Here is a 27,519-nt window from a genome sequence, read left to right as displayed (position 1 = left end):
GGGTATCCTATAACGATCGGCGACGATGGCCAGCCCGCCACCTGCCTCCGCCAGGCACTGCACAAGCATGTCTTGTGCAGCCCTGGCGTGGTTCAGGTTGGCCTGGAGGAGCCTACGGGGCATTGTCGGCTTGTTCCCGAGGCTCCTCCACCTCCCTCATCTCAACACAGTTTCCGACTGTTTCTTTCTCTTACTCTCCTCTCCCTTTGCGGGAGAGTAGACTCTGTCCTGGGGGCCGCGGCCTGAGGTGGGGTCGGCATTGTGCTCGGTCCCGCCTCTCTGCGGCCCCTGGTGTTCAGGGGTGCCTTTGACCCTTTGTTGGCCAGGCACCCCTTCGCTCCGATCCGATGCTCCGCGGGCTTGCCCGCGTCCTTACACACCGGGCAGCCCGCCTTCTCTTTACAGGCATTGGCCAGATGGCCAATGCCACCGCATTTGTAGCAGCAGCCGGATCTGTCGACCCGGCTGCTGCACTGGGCCTGGACATGCCCAGAGGCCAAGCACCTGTGGCACTGCAGCCCACGTGAGGGGAGCAATGCCACGCGGCAGCTTGACCACCCCACTCTAAGTCGGGGGGTGGCCAGGACTGCCTTGCCGGCCCTCACGGGGCAGCGCACCCAGCAGGTGCCCAGCCCGTTGGGGGCCATGCGGATCTCCCCCACCTTTATGTCATGGGGGAAGCATCCGCCATTGGCTCCCAGGACCTCGGCCACCTCATTTGAGTCGTCCAGACCCGTGATTCTAAGCTCGACCGTCTTCGACGGTCGAGCCACCTTAACGTCATTCCTGTCGCCCAGGGCCCTTCTTATGCCCTCGGCGACAGCGTCCGTTGGTGCCGTTGTCGGCGCCCCTAACTTCGGAGATAAGGGCGCCGGTAACGGCCCTGCGGGGGCGCAGGTCCTCGATCCCGAGGGAGGAAAGGTTGACTTTCTCCCTCGCTGTCCTAAGGACCTGCGCGTACGATCCCGGGTCGGCACAAGTTATGGTTACGGCCGCCGTGGTCGGCGGCCGGATCTTGGGTGTCTTGGCCGGCCCGCGAGCGTTGGCTCCCGCCGAGGGTGGGCCCCCGGATCCTCCTTGACCTCCCTTTTGCCCCCCCTTTTTCTTCTTCTTCTTAGAAGAGGAAGTTGTCGTTGGGGGGGGTTCTTAGGGGGAGGGGGCTCGCCGTGCTGTTATTGGTTTCGGCCTGGGCGACCTTCTTTTCGGCCCTTCGTCCGATAACCTGGGTCCAAAGCTCCAGGACGGAGGGCGCGGTTGGTCTAGCCGCGGGGGGGAACTGCCGTTGTTCCCCCCGCTGGTAGTCGCGCCGGTTCCGCCCTGGGCTGAGGTTCCGATGCGGGGGGTGCCGCGGTTTTTTTCTTCTTTTTATCTTTCTTCTTCCTGGTGGTACCCTGCCCTGCAACATTGTTGACAGGAAGGACACCCAATTCGCGGAGGACGGCCGGGAGGACCCTGTTTAGGGCCTCGCGAAGGCCGTCCTCCGTTATTGCCTTCGTCTTTTTTCTCCCTTCCTCCCCATCCATCCGTCCCGCCCCCCTCACAGGGCGTGAGGGAAGGGGAGGGGGTGGGAAAGAGAAGGGAGGGGTGGGGCCGACCCTCACGTCCGCCGCATTTGATAGAGGGTTCAACTGTTTGCGAACTCCCCTGAGCGGCGGACGGTAATATGGCTCCTTTAATTTTTTGACGCTGACAATTACCGGCTTGTTTGGCCGGGTGATTGCAGCCTCGCTGGGCGCTCCAACGGGAGGCCTCTCCGTCATCGCATCCGAGACTGTCGGACGCGACGGGTCGGGGGTCTCCCCCGTCAGAGCGTCCATCACCTCTGTGTCGAGGTCCAGATCTGTCTGGACTTCGACATCGGTGTTTCTATCCCTTAGGGTGGAGGCTTTTTCCTCCAACAGTGCGACCCTGACTCGTAGTTGTCCAAGCTCGGCCTCCAATTTTTGCTTTTCGGAGGCCCACCTGGCTCTCGCCTTGTCCAGGGCCGCGCTGTTCTCTCTGCGCTGTCGCGCCTCGACTCCCTCCTCCTGCCTGGCCAGGATCGTGGTCAGGTCGGCAGTCAACTCGGTGTATGCCAGCCAGAGGTCTTTGCGGATTGGTCCCTGTATATTAGTGGACCTTTCCACAGACTTGGCCAGCATACCCAGGCTATTTTCCAAACCTGTAGGTAGAGGTGCAGCAGGTCAGAAGTCTCCATAGCTGTGGGGCAGGTTTTCATTGCCCCGTGATGCTGAGGCATACAAGCTTTTGAATCCTCTGCAACTATTGTTGCGCTACTCTCTGTTCGGTCTTTGGCCACCATATGCATGCGGATGCGTAGATGACCATGGGTCTAATCATAACCGTGTATGACCAGCAGACCATTTTGGGCTTAACCCTTAAACACATAAGTGGGTATAAAAGAATATAAAGTTTCGTACGCTTGCTATGTGAAAACGGAATGAAATAGCAGATTCGGACAGAACGTAAAAAAGTTTGAAATCTCTTTTAATTGATATGGTTGATCAACTTTTTTGATCAACTGTAATTCAAACAGCAAAGTGTTGTTAGGGTCAATGCGACCCATATAGCATGTGAATAAAACTTTTTTGTAATTTTATGTAAAAAAACTGGACAAAACATGTTCAAACAGGTTTGTTCGCGTATGTCACTCTGTCTGAAGTTAAAATACTATAGTGCCGTGAAAAAGAGGATTTCTGCGTAGGGTCCGAAATATATTACAAAACACATCAATTTTCAATTTTAGACACTTTAAGTTTATTAAAAATACTTCATATTTGCCTTATTACGTAAGTATATTTTTTAATAGAAATGGCAGTGACATAATTTTTTTGAAAGTATAACTCTTTAGCTTTAAAATACCGTATTGTAAAGTTTTTAAAAGTTTTTTGTTGCAAAAATATGATTTCTTTCTTTTAATGGATTTTTAGACACCTAATAATATCTCACATTTTTCTTGTTATTGTGACGGTGTTTTTACGCACCTGACACAAGACTCAGTTGACCGCTCACGGCGAATCTCAGGACCGCGATTTTTATCTTCCTCAAATAATTCTTAGCGTACGGAATTGGGCGCCAGGCACGAGAGGCGTGCCTCTCTTTCGGTTTACTAATTTCTCAAAGTTATGTTAACGCTAATTGCCGTGAGCAGGGGGCGATACAACCGTCCGGCAGCTTCCCGCTAAGTCGGTAAAGGCGCGGGGAGAGGGGGTGTCGGTGCGGGCAGGTGGTGATTGAGAGAGCAAAAAAGAATCGCAAAATGATGAGGCGAGAATTAACAAAGAAAATAACAACGTATATTTAGAATTTCCGAGTTAGTAAACTACAAAACCTTGCACGCGGTTTACCCGCGTACGGAATGCGGTACAGATTCGCGGAATGTTACTCTAAGCGACTCAGTAATCAAATGACATCGTATGGCAGTCACAAGCGTAACGTTTAATCGCTACGGCGAGGTGGTCGCCGCAGGAGAAGGTGCACACATCAAGGCGGAATTTCGCGAAGCGAGTCATGCATACGCCAGCCGAAAGATCTCGTGTTTTTTTTCACCGCTACTACCATAATCGAGCTACGCTCAACCCGCAAAATCAGACGAAACTCACACACGTACAACTACATGAATTTACGACATAACGGCGGCTTGGCTGTGGCGATACAGGCGCGATACAGGCCCGAAACTAAAGAAACGGCATTAATACGGTGGGATCGGGCGAGCAATGTCGCGGCTGTAACAACGGTTACGCTTACGATTTTACATGCGAATACGAGTGGACTCTATGCAATCCTGTCAGTCGCGACGTCACTTGTCCTCGATCGCGAAATTGGTGACTTTACAATACGTGAGTTACGCTCGTCTCACCCTTCGGCGCGGCACGGAACCTCTTTCTGTTTCCTCTCGTAACTTAGCCTCTGGTGTTCGGTTCTCCGGCTCGGGACACGCTCACAGCACAAGTGAGCGTCGATCCTCGATCCTGCGGGAGGTGTCCCGCGGTGTCCCGCCCCACTTATCGCCGCCGCCGCTACCGCATTGGCTGTTATCAGGCGGTTAGATCCTGGCGGTGCACATTATTCTCTTATTCTGCGCTTCTGACGTTAATAGCGCGCGAGGCTCAAATTCGGCAGGTGATTCTCGGCTTCCCCGGGAACTGACATCGGCCGGCCTTATCTCCGGTGGCGGATGGCCGCCGCCTTAGGCCCGTGGTGCCTCCTCTGCACGGTTCTTGATTTCGCCTCCTTCTCCGTTTTGCCTTTTAGCTTCGCACAACTTCCGCCTGCGGAATCGTAACTTTGCCATTCCTGAAAAATTAACTTCCGACAGACCAGTTCTCGTTCGGCGGCAAACGAAAGAGACAGTGTGGGCGGTACAACCTGCGAGCCCCCGCGTCTCAGGGTGCTCTGTAAATCTCTCGGCGATGTTCCTGGATCCTTGCTTCCTTCCCGGTGCTTCTGGGTGGGCGAAACGTTTTTGCCTGTACAAAATGTTCTTCCGCAGTCACCGTCTCTCTCCTCGGCGGCTCTATCGCTCCCTTGAAATTAACAACGGACGCAGGGACGGCACAGAGACGAACACACACACTTATACGATCGCGCTAACTGAATCGCGTCCGCTCCCGAGCCGGAAGGACGCAGCATCCGTGTCGCGCTTCGCGGTCAGGCCCTACGGCCCTTGTGACGGACAACAGACGCAAGTTGCACCGTCATAACTTGTTAAATAATTATATTTTTTTAAAAGGAATGATAATACCATAATTTTTTTAAATATATAACTCTTTAGCTTTAAAATGCCATATTTATAAGTCTTTAAAAGTTTTTTGTTGTGGAGATATGATTTTTTTAAAGGAAAAGTGGATTTTTGAAAAATTCCTCATTTTTGCTTTATGGTTTTTCTTTTACAACTTAACAATAAATCATTTTTCGGCAATGCCAATTATGCAGTTACATTTCTGAGATTCTGAATTTTTGTATGAAAAAAAAGATTGTTGGAAAATGTTGATTAGAACCAAAGTTATAATTTCTCAAAAAAGTTTCCCAGACCCGAAAATATGTTTATGTAGTTTACGAAGTTGATGTGTTTAAGGGTTAAGACCCCAATTCCTGCCTAGAAGTCTGCAGCAGGTATTGAGTGCCAATGCAACTTTTGACTAAACTTTCTTCAGGTGGGAGTTCCATGTCAATTTCTGATCTAGGATAACTCTGAGGTATTTAACCTCTGCCTTGAAACTAACCACAGTACCGTCCAGTGTGGGTGCTGTGAGCTTCCTTCTTCTGGTGAATGGCACAATGGTGGTCTTTTTGCGGTTGATGCGTAGATCCTTCCGTGTACACCACTGTTGCGTGATGTTCAGGGTTCTTTGTATTCTGTGTAATACGATGACATCTAGCTGCCTCCTGATAGTGATGACTATATCATCGGCATATCCGTGTACCTCGTATCTATTGATTGTTAGTGTGTTCAGGAGATCATCCACAACCACCAACCAAAAAAGCGATGACAGTACTCCTCCTTGGGGGCACTCCTTTGCCGTGGTCATGGTTGCGCATTTTCCCGCCACAGTGGCTTTCACCCTTTGTGCACTCAACATGGCCTTGATTCAGGTAGTGACAGATGGGTGAAATCTTTTTCTGTTGATCTCTTCCTTGATGGAGTCGTACTACGTATTATCGAAGACGCCCTCTATGTCCATGAAAGCACATAGGGCTATCTCCTTGGCCTCGTGGGCCCTTTCTATGCTACTCGCCAAATAATGTAAAACGGTAGTGGTCGATTTAGCTTTTTGGTAAGCATGCTGATGTTTGTGGAATGGGTCATGACGCAGCACCTTATTTCTGAGATACTGATCTAACACCTTTTCCATACTTTTCAGCACATAGGAGGTGAGGTTGATCGGTCTGTACAATTTGAGTTGGGCACTAAAACGCCCTCCACTCTTGGTGGTATAAAGATCATGTTAGCCTGCCTCCACAGTTTTGGGATATACCCTAGCATAAAGCTGTGTTTGTACAAATTTGTTATGTGTGGCAGCAGGTATTTTATGGCCTTTTGAAGCAGGGCCGGAAAAATTCCATTGCCCCCATGCAATTTGTTCGGTTTGAAGGATGAAATTGTCCACCTCACCCTGTTTGGTACAAAAATGTGGTTGGCTAGACCTTTGACTCTGCTGTAGTGAGGGTAGTGGGACATCAAGGCTCTTTCCTCCCTTTCAGTTTTGTTGGAAATGGTGACGATATGAGCGCCGGGGAAGTGGGTGCTTAACAAGAGCACATCACTTCCCAGCTTCGTCCGTGTATTCGCCATTTGCTTTAAGCAGATGGCCAATTTGATTAGAATAGTCCTTCGCCATTACTTTCTGCAAGCGAGCCACAACAGGGAAGTCGCTAATGCTTTCGCAAAAGCTCCTTCAAGACGTTTTCTTGGACCTCTTTAGTTCTTTATTATAGGCGATGAGGGTTTCTCTGTAGCAATCCTAATGTGCTTGATGTTTGATCCTCTTGGCCTTATTAAAGAGCCTTCTGGCCAAGGAGCATATCTCCTCCACATCTTGGTTCCACCATGATGAGGTGGATGAGGACATTTATATTTTGTCGGGCAGCTACCCTCGTAGGCTCCGTGGATGACGTTTTGCTGGTTAGTTGAGGCACTGTTTAGTTTCTCTATACCTGTTATGTTTATTGGGACCTCCTAGTTCACCCTTCAGCAGCACTAGATAGGACATCCAGTTCGTGAGCTTAAAGATTCTAATAATTTTTCCCTTTGAACTCTCTACTCCCAGACTAAGGCGGGATGGTTCCGATAGCGCACATCCCGATAGTCCAACAACCAATCATCTTGACTTATCTAACCCAACCTACGGAAAATCTCTAGGCATCTGCCATTGTGAGTGGTTTGTGTGCTATCGGGATGTGCGCTATCGGGACCCGCCGGACTAAGGCTATGTGGTTGTGATACGAAAGCAACGCTTGGCAGGAAATATCCAGTTGGCAATCTTGGAGCTGAACAGGAGAGTTGCCAGTGTTAAATCCAGCACCTCCTGTCTAGCTCTGGTAACAAAAGTAGGTTTCCTCCCACTATTTTTTATATCTAAGTTGGTCTGGCACAGATACTCAAAAGGGGGAAGCATCCATTTGGACATAGTACAATTAAACAGTCAATCACAGCGGCTGGTGCCTAGTAATTTTCTTCTGTTCAAGCGCTGTAAGTGGTAAGGCACTCACCTCTAGTATTGATGTCAGTGCTAGTCCAAACCGTGCAGTGTGGGTTCGCGTTGCAGCCGAGAATAAGCCCTCTGTTTTTTTTCCGGCAGAACTGGATGAGGTTTTTGACTTCCTCTGGTAGTAGGTTCTCGACTGAGTCCCCTGGGAAGTAGGCCAAAGCTGTCATCCCCTCTTACCAAACTCCGACAGGTGACAGCATAACCTGTACTGCCACTAGGTCCCTGCAAGTAAACTGAGGTAACAGAAGGATTTTTACATAATTTTTGAGGATGATTGCAGTTTTAAGCCTCTCAGTCTTCTTTCCATACACCAGCTTACCTGCAGAAGTTGTCTGCAGACTAGGCCTTCGTAAACATAGAGCTTTTGAATTAGAGCTATATCCGTTTGTTGAAAACCCTGCACAACACATACAAGACCGACTTATTGTGCTGCAGGCTGATCTGCAGGACTTTGAAGGTTACTTATTTGGAGCTTTGACCGGGCGTGGAAGGGACATGGGAAGGTGCTTTTGCACCTTTAGCTCCGGTGGTTGGCCTTTCATTAACCTGGCTTCCGACGACTCCTTTGGTGGACCCAAGGCTGCGGCTCCTCTCTTCTTATCTACTCCTTCTGCGCCGATCGCGGGAGCCGAACCTCTTTCGGATTCCTGTTTGTAGCGGTCGATGGGTTAGCCGGAGACTTTGCAGCATTCTTCGATCTAACGTCCACCTGACCAAATTTGAAACTGGCCTTATAGCCAATTCGAGGTTTTTGTGGGAAGAACCATCTATCGACATCGGTAGATGTACACGCACCGGCATAAATGATGTCCCTCCGCGCTGATGCTCGGCTGCCGCACAAACGCGAGCTACACGAAACGCGCACATACGTGTTTCGTGGCAGCGCGGCGGAAATCGGAGTGCCAGCAGAAAGTAGTGGGAGGCATTTCGATACCGCATCTTTCTCGCTCGACGCTGGATCGAGAAAGAAGACACGGAATCGAGGCGCTTGAGAAACTGACATAAATGCTGTCTCTTGTGCCTATACGGCCGGTATACGGGATACCGCGATTCGTCGCGCGCTGTTGTAATTTTTAATTGCATAAAGAAATTTACTCAGATACGAATATACGTTTGAAAAATAATGTTAATAGAATAACAATTTTTAATAACAAATTAAAATTATGTCATCACGGCAATACAGCACTTACACGAAGAGAAAAATTTTCTTTATCTAAGCAAATTATGTCTGTTTAAGATCATAAATTCTTCCAAGAAGATTTTATATTGTTGCTTATATATGAAACAATAAATTGTTGAGTTGACATTTAATTTTTTTCTGTACAGTAATAAATTAAAATTATGTCAATACAGCAATATATTTTAGCATTAATTTGTGGGATTATTACTTTACATAGAGACATAATTTTAATTAATTAATTAATGTAAATATCTTTAATTACTTATTAAAATAATTTGTATTAGAAAATAATTTTAATTCGATTAATTTATAGATATGATAACATTATCGGGCAAGCCAGTTTACTTTGTAACTGAGGTAAAACAATATTCTGAGAGAGGACCCGAATGAACGTCTGATTCTGATTTTTCTTAAATTTTGTACAGTTATTTGTAACGTCAAAATATGGAGAAGTCTGTCACTTCTCCGAGTATTGTTTTACCTCAATTTACCTCAATATACGCACAAGGGACAGCATTTATGTCAGTTTCTTGAGCGCCTTGATTCCGAGTCTTCTCTCTCGATCCAGCGTCGAGCGAGGAAGATGGGGTATTGAATCGCCCCCCACTACTTTCTGCCGGGCTCCCGACCTCCGCCGCGCTGCTATGAAACATGTACGTGCGCGCCTCGCGTAGCTCGCGTGTGTGCAGCAGCCGAGCGTCAGCGAGGAGAGACACCATTTATGCCGGTGCGTGTACAATAGATTTTTCCTGCGTTCTCTTTAGGATTCTCCAGTCGGCTGTCTTGAGGCCATTGTTCTCGCCTCTGATAAGCTTGAGGATCCTTTCGTTACTATCCTTCACGCTGTCCGGGAAGAAAGCGTTGACAATAATGACCTTGGGTAGGTTCTTCTTTTCAACAGCCTTTAGTTTGGCCTCCTCCCATGGCGAGAGAGTGCCCATGTAGTCCAATAGCTACTTTGCAGTGGCTTCCTTTGCGCATTTGAGGACCATCCATCCGACCCTGTATGTAGAACCCAGGAATTTAGGTTTCACCGAGCCTTCCTCCAGGTCCACATTTTTTTGTAGGATTGCCTCCTGAATAGTTTTTATTTGGTCATTTAAAAGGCTATTCTCGGGGTAACCTTGGTGAAAAATTCCCACTTTTTTGCTTTCTACCACTTGCTTGAAGCTAATAGAGACTGTGACCTTCGGCGTCGTTGAAATGATCCGCGGCTTGTCCGCGCCCGTGGATTTCGGCATTTTGGATGCCGCGTTGAACCGTTAGATTGGGCCCGCTTGGAATCCCTACCCTCCGGGTCAATAGGCTTGGCAGCTTGACTACTGGCTTGGTCTTCCGGGATCTCTTGCTTTAGAAGTCACTTTAGTCTCTTTTGTGCAGCTTCACTGAGGCGTTTGTTGCGCAGCTTGAGTCGCTCGACTGACTTATGAAGCTGAGCGGAGTTTTCTGCGTTGGTGCTGTCCTCCTGGATGGTTGCGCAGGCAATTTTTGCCCTTTCCACTTTTATTTTGATTGATGCACTTAGAGTGCCATCTTGCTCAGTTTGTTTGTTTTCAGTTTCCATTTGTAATCCCACGAATAGCTAGAGAAAGAATGATCCGCCACGGCAGACCCCCGCATGCCGCAGCAAAAGAGTTTTTAAACTGAATGTCTTTTTTTGTCTCCAGAGCCCGCATGCTAGAGGCCGAGCACCCCTTCGGTCATGCAATCATGGGCACACGCTGTTCCACCACTCGTTTGGGATTTTTTAGAGAAGTAGTCTTCTTTAGGTTTGAGCATTGAAGCTCAGACCCTCTCCCCACTGCTCGCGAAACATATCTACAGACAGCAGTGGATGGGTATGACGAGTGTGGTCCTACAGGAAAAAAATCACAATACCCGGCGTCGTTTTTCCCGGTGCAATACTCATTAGTCACGATACGACGAGTCGGAGCGGGACCGTTCTTTCTTCAAAAACTTTAGAATTAGTTTCTATTATTTTAGTATTTCTTGGTTTAGCTCAAAGAAATGGATTTGTAGTGAACGGTGTTTAGCTTCTCGAAGCAGAGGTGCGGATAAAAGCAGGAAGTCGTCGAGTGAATTTTCATTATAGAGGTGGACGACGTAACCTGCTCCGTAACCTGTGACAGGAGCCCAGAGTAGAGTAAAAGGTCATCGTTTTTGTTTGATTTTGTTTAAGACCACGCTCGATAACCTGTGGCAGAAGCCCAGGGTAGAGCAAAAGGTCGTCGAGTAAAATGTGATTGCAAACGCGGACGACGCGCGGTAACCTGTGGCAGGAGCCCAGAGTAAAGCAGGAAGTCGACATTTTGGTCTGAATCGCGGAGGACGACGCTCGATAACTCGTGGCAGTAGCCCGGGGTAAAGGTCGTCGAGTTTCCCTAGGAATCCTTACCTTGGGAGATAAATTTTAAAGATTGTTTTTTCGTCAGGAGCTTCAATTCTTTTTCTTCTGGATCACAAAGGACGGCACTCGGTAACCTGAGGCAAGAGTTCAAAATAGAGTAGAAAGTCGTCAGATTAGAATTTTTTGCGTGTTATCTTAAAATTTTGAGATGTCGGAAACGAAAATTTTTGACTAAAAGATTTTTTCTTGCAGGGTTATGTTGTTTGAAATGTAATACTTGTCAGATTTTTTATTTGTTTTAGTTTTAAATTTGTTTGTGACATTTTGGGTACAAGAAGAATTTCATTTTTGGCAGAATTTGATTTCTTCGACTTTCTAAAGAAGATCGCCTCGCTTTGGTTTTTGAATCGAGGTTTTTCCATGGGCCTAAAAGCAAATGCCGAGGGGACATAGGAAGCGTTGGGTCCTCGAGAGCTAATGCCCCCCCCCCTCCCCTCTTGTCCAAAGAATAAAGAAAGAATTGCGCAAGATGAAGAATATGAACGAACAACAAGTTGTGAGGAATCTTTCAGCCCTCTGAGTTAGTTGTCGGAACGACAACTTTGAAAAAGGAGACCAGTGTTGCCTGCCCTGAGGATGCGACTAATATCGATTCGCGCGAGGCGATTGATGTGCGCAACAGGAAAAGATCGTTTCCTATCAACGGTGATTGTTGTCGTCATTGTCTTGATCTTTCTTACGAACTGTCACGTTCTTTCACTAAAGTTATTTTTTTAAAAGTTTGTCTTATTATTCCGTGAGTGCGCGTATTATTGTAGAGCATTAGTGCGCGAATACGAGATAACCTCCCCGCTTGTAACAATGCGTAACGTAAAATATAGATTTTTAGTATTTACTGTAAATTTTGGAACACAGCCCGAGTCTCGCGGTATAGGGAGATTTTAGTTGTCACTAGATTTTTGTTGTAACACGCAACTTTAGAGTACAAGCAGAGTCAGAAGTAAAGAAGCCAAGTACCACACAAAGAGTCACGCGCATTTTTATGTAGAAACCAAGCTAGGATTTGTAGTAAGAAATAAAGCATAATTTGGTGTTACAAATATCTAGATATAGTGCATTATCTTACACTCGGACGCAATATATATTTGGCAACGAGAAGAAACTGAGCAAAGCAGACAATACTCTCGAGAAAAGCAGTGAGGTTAGAATCATCACAGAATGATGATGGTAGTCAATTTGAAATTTTCTGATCCAGCGGTAGACGATATAAAAGTATGGATTCATGCGCACTCTTAAAACATTCTTGTTAGTAAATAATATGGAATATACGCCAGTAATATCTGCAGAACAAGCCGATGCAGCATAAATGCTCATATCAAGAAGATGTGTAGCAACCTTATTGTCTACATTAGGTTTTTCAGTTGTAGGAACTCTATAATGTCCTTGCTCTCTCCAGGACAACCGAAAAACAAGACACTTGACGTATAAAAAAATACGTGTCCCACATTTTGATCTTTACTACAATATATTAAAGACTTGTCAAAATTGAAGGGAGACACTTCCATAGCGCATGGACAGGTGTGCATATAGTTACGGAGGTTTCTAATTATTTTTGAAAATGGAAATGTCGCAATCTAACTTTATTATATGTCATTGAATTCGTAATAAAATATGCTATATTTTGCTTATAAAAAGAAATAAAATTTTTTTTAAAGGAGGTAAGTGATGGAAAAAAGTATTAAATTATTTTTAATTTTTTTTTTTATTGCTGTTATGAAGTACTCTTTAAGCCATTCAACTTTCAATTAAAACATTTGTTTCTATCTTCTATAGTACCAACGATATACGTTTCAAAAGAAGAAAAGCGATTTTCTTCAAAGAGGTGTTTCACCCGGGTGCGGATCCCGTTTGGACACGGGACCAATTGGACACCACCACTCACAGCGACCGATGCATAGAGTTTTTTTGTTAGTTGGGTTTGATAAGTCAAGATGATTGGTTGGTGTCCAGTCGAGGTGTATCCAAACAGATATCACCCGTTTCACCCACTAAAAGTGCATATGGGCACGTATAAAAAAAATATCTGACCCCTATTTTTATCTGTACTACAACATATTAAAGACTCAACAACATTGGAGGAAGACACCTCGGAATTTTTCCTTGTAAGTCACGTCCGCCTCTGCTTGTGCAAAATTTTCCGCGCAACCCGTCATACTGCTTTGTATGTATCTGCAACACCCTGTAGAGTTATTGTAAATCTTTATCACAAATATATTTTTTGTGATCATGAGAAATTTTAATTTAATCAATAATAGAAGAGCATTAAAAAATTCCTTAGTTACAAAATAACATTTGATATTAAATAATTAAAAACAGTTTACAAATTAACAATTAAAAAATATAAGATTGAAATAAAAAGTTTTATTCTCGGAGATTGAACCTGATACCCAAGCGGCGTACCAGTCAACATCTTAACGCTGGACGCTACGCCATTGATTTTTTATTTTTTTATTTTTATTTCTTTAAATTTCTTTCTCAAGAATGCAATTCTTTAAATATTGCAATTTACGGCTTTACTGTAGTAAATGTTTAAGTAAATACTACATACCCATAAAATTTTATTAAAATCGGTGAAGCCCGACTGCCGAGTTCTCCTTATAAATTGTTCGGACAAACTGAACAAACAATATTAAAATTTGTGGGGATCACAAATAGTGTCTTCTTATTAACTAAAAAAAATTCAAAACTATATTTATTTTGATTAATTCGATTCAATCGTTGTCATTTATTTGTCAATTTCACGTTTATAATTCTTTCAGCATTGCTGTGTATTGCGATGTATATTACGGTCATATTTTTACCTGTGATATACGATTATTTCTTGGATGAAGAATATAACGACGATCACGCAAATTATCTCGAATTAACATTCCAATACGTCACATCATCGTTTAAAGAAATTCTTGATGGGATTATCAACGTTTTAACTACGATTCTTTTACGACCTGTAAGATTCGATAGAAAGCTATAATTCTTATCTCTCGTGCTCGCTTAAAAGCTCATCAAATTTGTAGCAAATCGTTCCATGTCGTATTTCCAAAATTAATCGCATTAAATTTTACGACTTTTTTGCGTTGTGTTTAACGTTTATAATGCGGAAAACGTTAATGTTATTTTAATTCATTACACGAGTCTCTTCATGTTTCGTCATTTGTTTGTAGCTTACCAATTTTTATATGCACTTTTTTATATTCTTTGTTAATTATGTATTTTCTATATTGAAATTCTCTTTATTTATATATAAAACAATATTTCCTACAAATGCATATTGTATACATAGTTTTCAAGTTTTTATGTACAATTTATGTAAGTCTTAATGATTGTGTCCAGAATCCTATATAAAAAAAAAGAAACAAACTCCCATCACCATCTCTGGTAGTGTCTTATATAGATTTCGAATCCCCACCATTACCTCCAGCATCGCTCCAATATCATAAAATTCCATATAAGCATCTATTTAATATCAACATATTCCATCAACGTAAGATTAAGATTTATACTATTTAATACACATGTTACGATTTTCATGTTTTTTTTTTATTGAATTGGATGTGATGCTGAGGCTTGAAACTTTTACACAAACATGTAAATGACGTATTGTAACCACCTTATTGCCTTCTAATTTGGCTTTTTAATCTTGGATAACCTAACCATTAAGTATCAGTTCTGCAAATAACAGTGGTCACCATGTGGCTGCTTCACTTAAGAAGGGATACCCAACCAGAACAGCAATCAAAGCTTTGGACATCAATGTCGCTTTTCTTTTTATATAGGACTCTAGTTGTGTTCATAAATATAAGGTATTCCATTTAACGCTCACAACAATAACGAGCATTATTTGTCCTTTTTAATATTTGGCAAATATTAACCCTAACAGCTGACATACTATATTGTATTCGATATTTCGCCACACATAGGTGTACATCACCTGACCGTTTCCAATTGCTTATATCTCGGTACGTAATAGAATTTAAATAATTTTTTTTAATCGATACGCCAGAAGGGCAAGAAAAAAACTAAATAGATGCAAAAATCGAGAAATTAAATATATTCAAAATATGTAGAAAAAAAGGAACAAGCGATTTATAAATGCCAAGCAGTTTTGTAAACAACTCGGGTGTACGATAGCCAGTGTATCAGTTGAGAGTTAAGATTAAAATGAGTCCATGAGCGTTAAGTGGAACGCTCTTATTTAGTACACATGGATTGCACGATTGAGTGGGGATAAAGTTCATGTTCAAAAGAACATATTTTGTTTCGTGATCGTACATTTTCTTTTGTTTGCGCATGTATACAAAACATACATCTGTTTTACTTCTATTAATGGCAAAGGACGAGACATAGACATTTAAGTCTAACGTGACGTGACGTGACGCAACGTGACGTAGGATAAAATAGAGAAAAACGTAGACGTACTTACACACGTATATACACTTTGTATAAATACGCGAACAAGAGAGAGTGCACGACAACAAAACGGAATGTGTTCTTTTCTACCTGAAATTTGTCTCCACTCTCCAAAAACCCCGAGATTACGCAGTCTAACTGTAAGTATATTATAGTTGTGCCAACTCCAGATAACCAAATTTTGTCGGAAACAACTTTTGTAAAACCTTGTTGCAAATTCTGTTAACAAGAAAGATACTTTGATATAAAAAGACTCCACACAAATCTTATAGAAAGTGGGTATAGATTTGGCTAAAACTTTGGAAATTTGTAGTTTACATAATCCTGATGAAAAACTGTCATAGCCAACTTGATGCATTGAGCTATTTGGACTCTAGAGATAGTTAAAAATAGGAAATAAGCGACTGCGTGTAGAAAAACATCTAATTCCTCTTTCTCTTATTCTCTCTCCACTCTTTTTTCTCTCGTTTTCCCTTCTCCGCGCGCGCGCGTGTGTGTGTGTGTGTGCGTGCGTGCGTGCGTGCGTGCGTGCGTGCGTGCGTGCGTGCGTATTTATGCGCGCGCGTGTGTATGTGCGTGCGCGCGTGCGTATGTGCGTGCGTTACAGCAAAGATGAGTAATTTACGGTTCATCACTTTTGCAGTATTTTATGACTCCAAATCTTCTCTGGCATGTGCGTGTAAATGTGTATGTGTGTTTGTGTGTGTGGGGGGGGGTGAGTAGTAAAACAATGAATTAATATTTAAACATCAATAACATATTATCAGGATTTTCTTGCGGTGGCCTATTCGTTGCATCGCGAATAGTATAAAGGAATCTCGAAGAAGGGTACTGAACATGTTGGTGTCAATACGTATTCAATAAACCATAAAACACTCCTTATTTGTGCATATGTACCCAGAGTTCAAGCACCGGATCTGCAAGTGCAGTAGTAACCTTGTATGTAAGGACCGTCCTGAACATCCATTCTATCATTCATATTATAATCGTCTGTAAATCTATATCATAGCCATAATTGGTATTTTGTTGCACTGCAAAATCGAGAATACACTCTAACTCTTAAACCAGGTTGTTTTTGAGCCGACAGACGATCATGATATGGATGATGGAATGGATGTTCAGAACGGTCCTCACATCCAAGATTACTACTGCACTTGCAGATCCGGTGCTCAAACTCTGGGTACATGTGCACACATAGCGAGTGTGTTATGGTTTATTGGATACGCACGACACAAACATGTTTGGTACCTTTTATCAAGATTTCTTTATACTATTCGCAATGCAGCGAATAGGCCATCGCAAAAAGATCCTAATAATATACCAAATGTTATTGACATTTAAACTAATGTTTAAACATTAGTTCATTGTTCTACATTCCCCCCCCCACATACACACACACACACATTCACATCAAACAGTAGAGAGGGTTTGGAGTCATAAAATACTGCGGAAGTGATGAACGGTAGAGTCCTCATCTTTGCTGTAACACACGCGCACACACATGTATACACGCACACACGCGCACGCGCGCACACGGAGAGGAAGGGGGAGAGAAACAGAGAAAAAGAAGAGTGGGGAGAGAATAGAAGAGGAAGGCATTATTAAGTGATTTCCTATTATCCTATATCCTGATGCAGTCGCCTTTTTTCTACTTTCAATTGTCCCTAGGGCCCAAATGGCTCAATGTATTAAGTTGGGGCAGTGAAACTTTTTCATCAGAACGATGTAAACTATAAATTTCCAAATTTTCAACCAAATCCATCGGGACTCATTTTTCATAAGATTTGTGCGGACTCTTTTGATTTATCAAATGATGTCGACAATTTGCTAGCAAATATGAAACAAAATTTAATGACATAATCAGGCAGCAAATTAGCAACAAAATACAATCAAATGTGTTCATATAATCAAACTACAAATTGGCAGCAATTTTTGTGTAGTGCTTACAGTCGGGGAACAAATTGATGGCAAAAACTGAGCAAGAATTGCAGAGAATATCTGTCGACAAATTGGCAGCAAAAACCAAACAAGATTTGCGTATCATTTGTCTGGCGACAAATTCCGACAAAAATCGAGAAAGATCTGTTATTATGCAGCCATTTAAACGGTCATTGACTTAGACTGTTTACAAAAATATAGTATTGGCAATATTAAATTAGTCAATGATTAATTACTTAATTTAAGTATTAAAAATACTATTGCTTTCAGTACTCAAAATAAATAATTAAACACTGACAATTTAATAATGACGGTATTATGCTCTGTAAAGAATCACAATTTACGATATTGGCCTAGTTTACACCGAGCACTGAGTACTTGCACTAACTAGTAACTTTCTATTAAATTATCATAATTTTGGCAATGAATTTCAAGAATATTATATTAAACTGGTACATTATAAATCAAGATAGTTATTTAAATATACGTATCATGTATATATTTACACGCATCATAGAAATTAAGATAATTTAATGAAAACTTACTAGTTAGTACACATATCAAGTGCTCAGTGTAAACCAAGCCATTAATATATTTTTATTATTTTTACTTAATCTTTAAATTACGAGGGTCATTCAATAATCAAAGAGGCTAGAACTAGCTTTTGGTCTAGAAACAAAAAAAACGGTTGGTAGGACAAGTTTGGTACTTTTAGAACATAAAGTTGGCATCACTAGGATGAGCGCTGATCAACTGATGGATCAACATTGCTGTGTTTATAACCTCAAAATTAAGTCTAACGATGGCGAGTCTACTTGAAAATTCCTCATTGTATGAACAACGTTCTGTGATTTGTTTTTTACTGAAGGTAAAGACCAACTAATATATACTCTAGAATGACTAAAATATATGGTGAAAGTTGGATGAACTGTGGAAATTTTTACAAGTGGTTAGAACAATTCAGAAAAGGTCGTGACTCACAAGGAAGGTTTGTAAACCCGGAAATTTAAAAAAATCTAAAATTTGGTGTATACATAGAGGAGTCCATCCGTAACACAAAAATATTTTTTGTTTGTGCCCAATTTCAGTTTAAGGGGGTAAAACACCCTTTTAAAAAAAATTGGTTTTTTTCTTTCCAAGCAAATATTATCAAAACTATAAGAGAAAAAATGTTCTGAATAAAAGTTGAATGTTTCGAAGAGTATTTTACAACAATAATTAAAAAAATTTTTTTTTGTTACTGTTTAACAAAATACCCCCACTACCCAACGTTTTTTTTTAATAAAAAAAATTTTTTTTTCAGCGAAATTAAAACTTATTTTTATACGAATCCAATCATATATAATAAAGTGTCATTCCTATGTACCATTCTTGAAAAATAATAAACTCCTTATATATGCACGCTATACGCATCCAGTTCGTGCGCTCGATTTTTCCCGCTCATCGCGTATTACACGAAAGAGCGTTAAAGACAAATGAGTATAGTACAAAGAATATTAAAATAAGAGTTTTAATAATAATAATAATTGAAATAATAAAATAATAATGAGTTTTTTGAACTTGACTGCTAAAATCAGTCAAATATCTTTGGCGATGTCAAAGTATGAACGTAATACTTTGTACAACTAAAAACAAGTTATGAATAGAGAAATTATTATTTTTGCAAAATATCGTTTATTTATGCACTATTATACTATTTTATTACATTATTGTGCACGATAAATAAAATTTTTTCTGGAACTCTATTTTTTAACATTTAATAACGTAGAATTACTTTGATGTCTAGATTAAAAACAAACTCGGTCCGTTTTTGCTTTGCGTGTTATTTGGCGCAAGACGCAACCGCGCCTTTTAATTTTGCATACCAGACGGTAAATAAGATATTGTCTGGAATTCTATTTTTCAACGTATAATAACGCAGTCATTGATAACTAGACTGTATTTTGCATACCAGACGATAAATGAGATTAGATAAAGAGATTTCTTGGAAATTTATTTTCTAACGTTTAAGCTATTTGCGCAAAATCTATTTACGCAATAAATAAATTCATGTAATTGCGTCTTTTAAGTCATATAAATATGTCGGAGGAAGTATCATTTCCAGTTTCATTTGCGACATCAATCAGTTACTATTCTGTTGAAAAGTTAGTAATCATTACTTGACAGAAATTTTTTTTAAATGACGCCGTTTAATGTAACAAACGTAATAAACATGTTAGCTACTACATTTCAAATTGCGAGTATAACACAAACATTTATAACACCAATAAAAATTACATTGAAGTACATGACGAAATTAAAAGTATTTTACAAAAAGCTCAGGACACACGTTCAGTAATATTGATAGATCATGATTATTGCTTGATTTTGACGATCCATCGGAGCCACATACCACGCAAGTTGTAGAATATATTACGCCTGAAGAAAAAGAAGAAAATGAAGGCAGTTTCAAACTTGAACAGTGCATTGTTGATGATGAAGGAGGCGTAGTCGACTACAGTTATAAGAGAAATGCTGTGACGTTTTGGAAAAGTGGAAAAAAGGCCTGTAGAACTTTTCGTGCAGTACAACACAAGTTCCACAAGGTTAAATCTTATCAGCAACTATACAGGTGGGAGATAAGTATAGCAAAAGGTGGAACAAATGCAGATAAATTTGCATTTATTACGGAATATATACTGCACAAATTTCAAGAAGCTTGTGATAGAAAATCTATCATTCATGATATGAATTTAAGATTATGGGCCTTGGAGACAAAGGATCAAGTGCATCTACCCGAATTCAGGATAAGTAAATCATGGATTTGGAAGTTTAAAAAAGTACACCAAATTGTTTCTCGAAAAATCACCGCATTCCAAACGCAATTTACATTAAAGATAAAGACAATATACAAAACGTCGCAAAAGAATTTGTTACAACTATAAAAGCTAATATCCCAGCTCTAGGACCAGAAGAAGTTTATAACGCAGACAAAAGTGGCTTGAAATACATTCTGGGCGGAAATTAGCGAAATCAAGAAAGAAAATAATTGAGGCATCAGTTCAAAGTATATCTTCAACAACACATAGTTATACCATTATGCCACTTATTTCGGCAAGTGGAAATCTTCTTTCACCACTGTACATCGTTTTAAAGGAGTCTACAAAAACATTTAGACCAAGGGTGGAAGAAACTCTATTTTGTCCAGTTAACACATACATTTCCAAATCAGGAAAACTCACTGCAGAACATTTCAAAACTTGGTTCACCAAAGTATATCTACCGAATACTAGTCGTAAAAGCATACTTTTACTTGACTCATGGACGGGACACTGTCCGAGTCAGTTAGAGCAATATATACCACAAGTTAAAGAAGTTACATTTTTCACGATTCCCAAAAAGACAACGGGTATTATTTAACCCGTAGACGTCTTCGGATTCCGAATTTGGAAAAAATTTGTGCGAACATTTTCGAATAATGTAATTCTTCAAGAGGAAGATATTAAATTGCACTCCCGTAATGAAATAATTAAATTACAATCCTTAACACGTAATCAGTTTTCTTCTCCTAGATTCAAAAATCTTTTCAAATATTCATGCGAATATAAAAGCGGATATTTGAAAACGCGTCCCGAACATTTTCAAAATCCAGTGGAATTTTGTTATTTTAAAACTGAAAAGCATATACCTAAATGCAGTATTTGTGGAAAAGCCACTTTCCAATTTATGCACTGTGCATGATGTGGCGAGTATTTGTGTTTCAAACATTTTTGTGAAAATTTCCATTACTGTAAAAATATAATCTGTAGTTTTTATAGTACCAGCGTTTTGTACTAAATAACTCTTGCAGGATACAATTAAACAACAAAGCAAATACAATTACTTACAAGTTACAAATAAATAAATAAAAGTCAATAAAAGTATAAATTACACAGGAAAAACTTCTATATACAATTATTTATAATTATATATATATATATATATATATATATATATAAAGTTTTTTCTGGGTAAAAATATTTTTATTTTTTATTTATTTGTATCGTACCCTTCCAGAGTTATCTAATACAAAACGCAGATATTATTGTACAAAAATTACGGATTATATTTGTTGTTTAAAATAATGCATACTTATAATTATATATATTTTAATATATGTAGGCATATTTTGTATGTAATCATATATAATTATATATAAATATATATGAAAACTATATGATAGTTACACATAATAATTGCACATGACTTTCTGTAATCATTATACATATACAATTGTTAAAAATGTAAAAGGTAAAATATTTAAAGTGTGTAGGAATGTATATAGTTAGAGAATAGGGAGATAAAGAATAGGTAGCGAGCGTGTAAAATTGTGTGGATGGATACATGGATTTTAGAGTAACATTGTAAACTAATGTAAGACTCCTTCTTGGCAATCTTTTGTAAGCTGAAAAGAAATATATATCTATCTACATACACAACTCTAAGCAAATATGTATGGTTACATAAAAATACGTAAAATTATATATTTTAACGTTAAAAAGTAGAGTTTCACCTTTTTTATCGTGCGGTTTGCATAATAGTAAAATAAAATAACATTGAAGTAATGTACGTTGCTATTATTATGCTTCAATGATTTATTTTAAATACTTTCATCTTTTATGTCGTCGTCAGTATACATATAATATTGTCGTGCTTAAATAATTGAAAGCTATGTGAAATGTATGTTAATAATAATTAAATATCTTTGTTTGAAACCATTTGAATAATGAAGCTGCTAAACAGACTTTAAATATTTGATGAATTATACTGATTTTTCTTTCATTTATAAGAAATATTGCAAAAAATGATTATGAAAAGTATAAAAAGGGTTATGGAGATTTTCATATAAATTTACGAAGAATAAAAAATTAATTTTAAGGGTTGGTGATAGAGGTAACTTGAACAACACGAATATTTTCATTCTTATCTATACTTAATTGCGTAGAGCAAAAGAAAACGAGATGCAACTTTCGTTTAAACGTTTTCTTATATGTGTCACCATTCTCGGTAGTTATTTCGCTAAAAAAAAATGTACATTTTCTTCATGAAGTGATTTCATCCCCTAAAGATGTAATTTGGTAAAAGCAAAAAATAATTTTGTGAACTATTCTACTTACACACAATATTTTTAAAAGTTTACTGAATTTTTGGGTTGCCTAACATTCGTCAATAAAATACATTGACCATTGCAATCAACTGTTCTACAGTCAAAATTAAATAAACTATATTTTGCAAAAATAATTATTTCTTTATTCATAATTCGTTTTTAGTTGTACAAAGTATTACGTACATACTTTGACATCGCCAAAGATATTTGACTGATTTTAGCAGTCAAGTTCAAAAAACTCATTATTATTTTATTATTTTAATTATTATCATTATTTAAAAACTCTTATTTTAATATTTTTTGTACTATACTTATTTGTCTTTAACGCTCTTTTGCGTAATACGCGATGAACGGGAAAAATCGAGCGAACGAACAAGGTGCATATAGCGTACATATATAAGGAGTTTATTATTTTTCAAAAATGGTACATAGGAATAACACTTTATTATATATGGTTAGATTCGTATAAAAATAAGCTTTAATTTGGTTGAAAAAAATTTTTTTTTAATTAAAAAAAACTTGAGTGGTGAGGGTATTTTGTTAAACAATAACAAAAAAATTTTTTTTATTTATTGTTGTAAAGTACTCTTTGTACCATTCAACTTTTATTTAAAATATTTTTTTCTATCTCTTATAGTTTTGACAATATTTGCTTGGAAAGAAAAAAACCGATTTTTTTCAAAAAGGTGTTTTACCCCCTTAAACTGAACTTGGGCACGAACAAAAAATATTTTTGTGTTACGGATGGACTCCTCTATGTGTACACCAAATTTCAGAGTTTTTTGAATTTCCGCGTTTGCAAACCTTCCTTGTCAGTGACTCACCAACACTATTCTGGCCGGCCAGTTCAGGTTTCAATTCTCTCACTTGAAACTCGAATGTGATTTTTATTTGTTTGGTCCATTGAAGAAGGTATTACGTAAGAAGAAGTTCCAGCATAACAAAGATGTCAACAAATTTATGGGATTAAACATCAAGATAAAGAGTTCTTTGCAGCCGGTATAAAAAAGTTAGTAACTTCTTGGGACAAGTGCATAAATGTTGGTGGCGATTATGTTGAAAAATAGGAAAAGTTTTGCTTTGTAAAAATAAATTTTTTCTCCAGACTAATTTGTCTCTTTAATTATTAAATGACCCTCGTAATAAAGAACTCTTGAATGGAGTATTTATTTTAATAGTTTTGATTTAAATTTTTTAACACAAATTAAACAAGAATGCCTCTTGCGGTTGTAGCTAAATCTTAGTGCTTGTATTTATTTATGTGATTTTATATACTTTCTCATATTCAATAAACTGTGCGCCGAATTGTTTTTTTAATCATAACACAGCTCTAACTTGAACAACATTCAGTTATATCACGTTTTTATTAAATTGAAATTAATATTAACCCTTACCTCCTCTGTAAAAAACTGTAAAGAATTTATTGCAAAAAATATCACCTCTCCAAGGTTTAAACCTGGGACTTCCCGAATCTCCGGTACGGCTGTCTTAGCCAAGTTGACCACTGAGGTTGTGATGATATTTCTCGCAATAATCGGCTATGAGTAAGAACGCTTTCGAGGCGCATGATTTAAGCAAAGTATATAAAATCACACGAATAAATGCAAGCATTAAGATTGTTGCGTATGATAAAATAATATGTCGCGTAAAATAAAATAAGTTATATAGCGTAGAATAAAATAGTCGTGCACGACGCAAGTTTGAGCATGTTCAGAAATGTTTCATACATATGTTTCATATATATGCGCCAGATGTGGCGCAAATTCGTCTGTTCCTAATAGCCAGTCAAATAGCAGACCCACAAAATCGCAAAGGTATTTGCTAGTGACGACGTGGTGGGATTTTGTAACTCTTTGAGGACTATAAATATCGATCCTTCTCTCTCTCATCGATCAAAAATCATTACATTCTTCCTTCTACCGAAACGACAATCTACTACAATTCAAACGTTGGCAACGAATAACAAGCAATACATTATAGAGACGACTGTCCGGCGCGAATATCGATCAATCGTTTTTAAAAACGCGAGCAAGATTGTACAGTCGTGAGCTAAAAGGTTGCAACACATTTTCTTCGATGGTTAGATGGTTCGATGCTTAATTAGTTAGATCCACAGGTAAGAACCAATGACGTTCGCCGTTTGATGAGCAAGTCTACATTCCAAAAACCATCGAAGAAAATGTGTTGCAACCTTTTAGTTCACGACTGTACAAGCCGAGTGATCGATACCTATTGAACGCGATAAACGCGTTCAGTGTAATTAAAGAATTATAATAAACATTCAGTAAGCGAAAAACTGAGTGTGTTTCATCGTGTACACATCATTTTTGGTGTCTCCTGTGAGGTCTTGCGACCCGCGATCAACGAGCGAAGAGCCAGTGCGCATACGAGCGACGAACCAGTGCACACACGAGCGACGAGCCAGCGCGCAAACTAACAACGAGCTAGCGTGCATACAAACAACGAACCAGTGCGCGAACAAGCCATGAGCAACGAGCAACGAGCAAGCGAACAGACGAGTTTGCAAGGTTACGCAACCTGCAAGAAAACGAGCAAGAGATGACCACCCTCCACTGCCACGAACTACACGAGTGAGGGGAGGATTAGCGAGCCCAGTACAAATCAAGTAAGTTGTTTGGTTAAAATTTATTTTAATCGGTGAACAATGTCAAATAAAGTCAAGATACTCATCCAAAAACCAACTTTCATAAAGTATAAAATAACGAATCTTAATAATGTTCTCGACAAAGATATAACGGACGAAACCTTCATAAAATTACGCCTAGACCGTTTAACTAAATTATTTCACGCGTATGAAGATTATAGCAAAGCGTTTGCAGCACTAGATCCAAACGAGTCACATCAAACTAAATTCACGAATATTGAAGAACGATATTATTTGCTTGCGGCTAAGATTAAAAATATGTTGCACGCATCAAACATATCCGAGGCTAGTACCAGAGCATCTCATAACGATCGGGCATATGATAACTCACTTGCTACTTCGATCAAAAAATGAGTATTAAATTGCCTCAAGCATTGCTGCCTTCAATGGCAAATATGAGAATTGGCTCTCATTTAAGAATAGCTTCCGGAATATAATGGAATTGCAGGCCGACTTGTCGAACATCAACAAGCTCCATTATTTAAAATCGGCGTTTACGGGCAAAACTGTCAACAAATTTAAAATCTTCGAAACAGACGACGTAAATTACTCTAAAGTGTGGGAAATACTCGAGCGGTCATATGAAGTGAAACGCATTTTCATTTCACGACATTTATCGTCTATTTTAAATCTACCGGTATTAGAGAAAGAATCGTCTAGCGGCTTATCAAAACTCGTGGACGACATACAGCAGCATATCGCGTCGTTAAGCGCATTGGGAGCTACCGTCGGGTCTTAAATAATTATGCATGTTTTGGAAAGCAAATTATCGAAAATCACGTCAGAAAAATGGGAAAATTTTCTCGAACGAGAAACATTTCCGGAATCACCCGATCAAATGTACGATTTTTTATATAAATCCGCGGAATTTGCATCAAAGTGCAAACGAACAATGACGGCGATAGTAAAAAAGAGTAAAGGTGAGCCGCCAATAAAAAAAAAATGGTACTCTCATTTAAATCAAGCATTAGTGCTAAACACATCGCGTAATTGTATAATATCCAAAAACCGACGACATCCTCTTTATTTGTGTAACAAGTATAAATAACTATTGGTGCAAAAACAAATTGACGCAGTAAAGACCGCAAAACTCTGTCATAATTGCTTACGGTCACACAAGGGTAGTGCTTGCAATTTTTCTAATTGCTCGATTTGTAATAAGAGTCATAATTCGCTCTTGCATATTGATAATTACACAAATGTGAATAAATCTGATAAATCGAAATCCGCCTCTGCCCAAACCGCCTGACTAATTAATACAAACAACGAACGGTAAGACGCGAGTTTCGCGTCACTGCACGTTTCGGCGCCACGTCTAATGACGAGCGATAGTGCGATAGTGTACAGTGCGTTGCATTGATGCCTGGGGTATCGATTTTAGGGACCACGTTTCTTTCTTGGTTATTTTTAGGTTCATGAACGAATGCTGCGGTAATCGTTGACGCAGCATTCGGCCATGAATATAAAAATAACAAAGAAAGAAACGTGGTCCCTAAAATCGGTACCCCAGGCATCAATGCAACGCACTGTACATACGTAGCGGCAAACGCGGTCCAATCATATGTCGCGCTTTGCTAGATACATGCGTTTACGCGAACTTCATATCAGAGTCGGTCGCGAAATATTTGAAAGATGAAGTAACGGCACATCCTTTGTCAATTAGAGCGATCAACGGTATAAATACCAAATCAAGAGGCATAACACGGATTATAATACAGTCCATATATGATAACTTTTCTCGAGATTTGACTTGTTTAACGATTGCGACCATAACAAATTTAGTTCCGTCTGAAACTTTTCCGTGCAATTCAATCAAGATACCATCAAATATCAGATTAGCAGATTCGGATTTTCATTTACTGTAACCTGTTGACTTTCTAATTGGTTCGGGAGCATCGCTACCGTTGTTTACTATTGGTCAGATAAATCACGCGAAGGCTATATTATATATACAAAAAACGCGATTAGGATGGGTGATCACTGGCGGCACAGCATCACAGAATTCGGAAAAGACTGTAACATGACACGTCTGGAGGATTTAATACAGAAATTTTGGGAAATCGAGAACGCATTAAATAAGTCGCAACCAAAGAAGGAAGTCGAACGTGAATCACATTTTATAAGGACGGTATCTGGCGACACCAGTGAGCGGTATACAATTTGGTTACCATTCCGCGATGCGAATAATCGTCTAGGAAATTCGCGTAAAATGGCACTTATTGTCATTGTAGCGCAAACTTGATGCAGATATAAATTTAAAAAATCAATACGCGCGGGTAATAGATAAATATACAAATTTAAAACATATGTTATAGGTAACAAATTCTGATAGGTATTACATGCCGCATCACGCGGTGATTAAAAATGCAAGCAATACTACCAAGGTACGAGTGGTATTCGACGCCTCTGCAAAAACTGACAATAGCATTTCGTTAAACGACGTGTTAATGACAGGTCCGACCATACAAGATAAAACATCACATTTGATTTGGTTCCGTACGTACAATTATATTATAATTAGCAAACATAAAAAAAATGTATCGCTAAGTATTAGTACATGAACAAGATTGACGATTTCAATGTATT

General features: G+C 39.6%; 1 long non-coding RNA gene across 1 annotated transcript; it reads right to left on the bottom strand.

Moving 5' to 3' along the window:
• Positions 1 to 12,527: 12,527 nt before the first annotated feature.
• On the bottom strand, positions 12,528 to 14,153 carry LOC120357956. The gene is made up of 3 exons (XR_005574949.1): positions 13,600 to 14,153; positions 13,347 to 13,467; positions 12,528 to 12,977 (listed from the first exon to the last, which is right to left on the bottom strand). It is a non-coding gene; the product is annotated as an uncharacterized LOC120357956 (long non-coding RNA).
• Positions 14,154 to 27,519: the final 13,366 nt, after the last annotated feature.

The sequence above is a fragment of the Solenopsis invicta genome, chromosome 5 (assembly GCF_016802725.1).
Source record: "Solenopsis invicta isolate M01_SB chromosome 5, UNIL_Sinv_3.0, whole genome shotgun sequence".
In the NCBI taxonomy this organism is placed as follows: Eukaryota; Metazoa; Arthropoda; class Insecta; order Hymenoptera; family Formicidae; genus Solenopsis; species Solenopsis invicta.
Note: the sequence above shows the minus strand (reverse complement) of the source record. Positions and strands in the feature narration are given on the sequence as shown.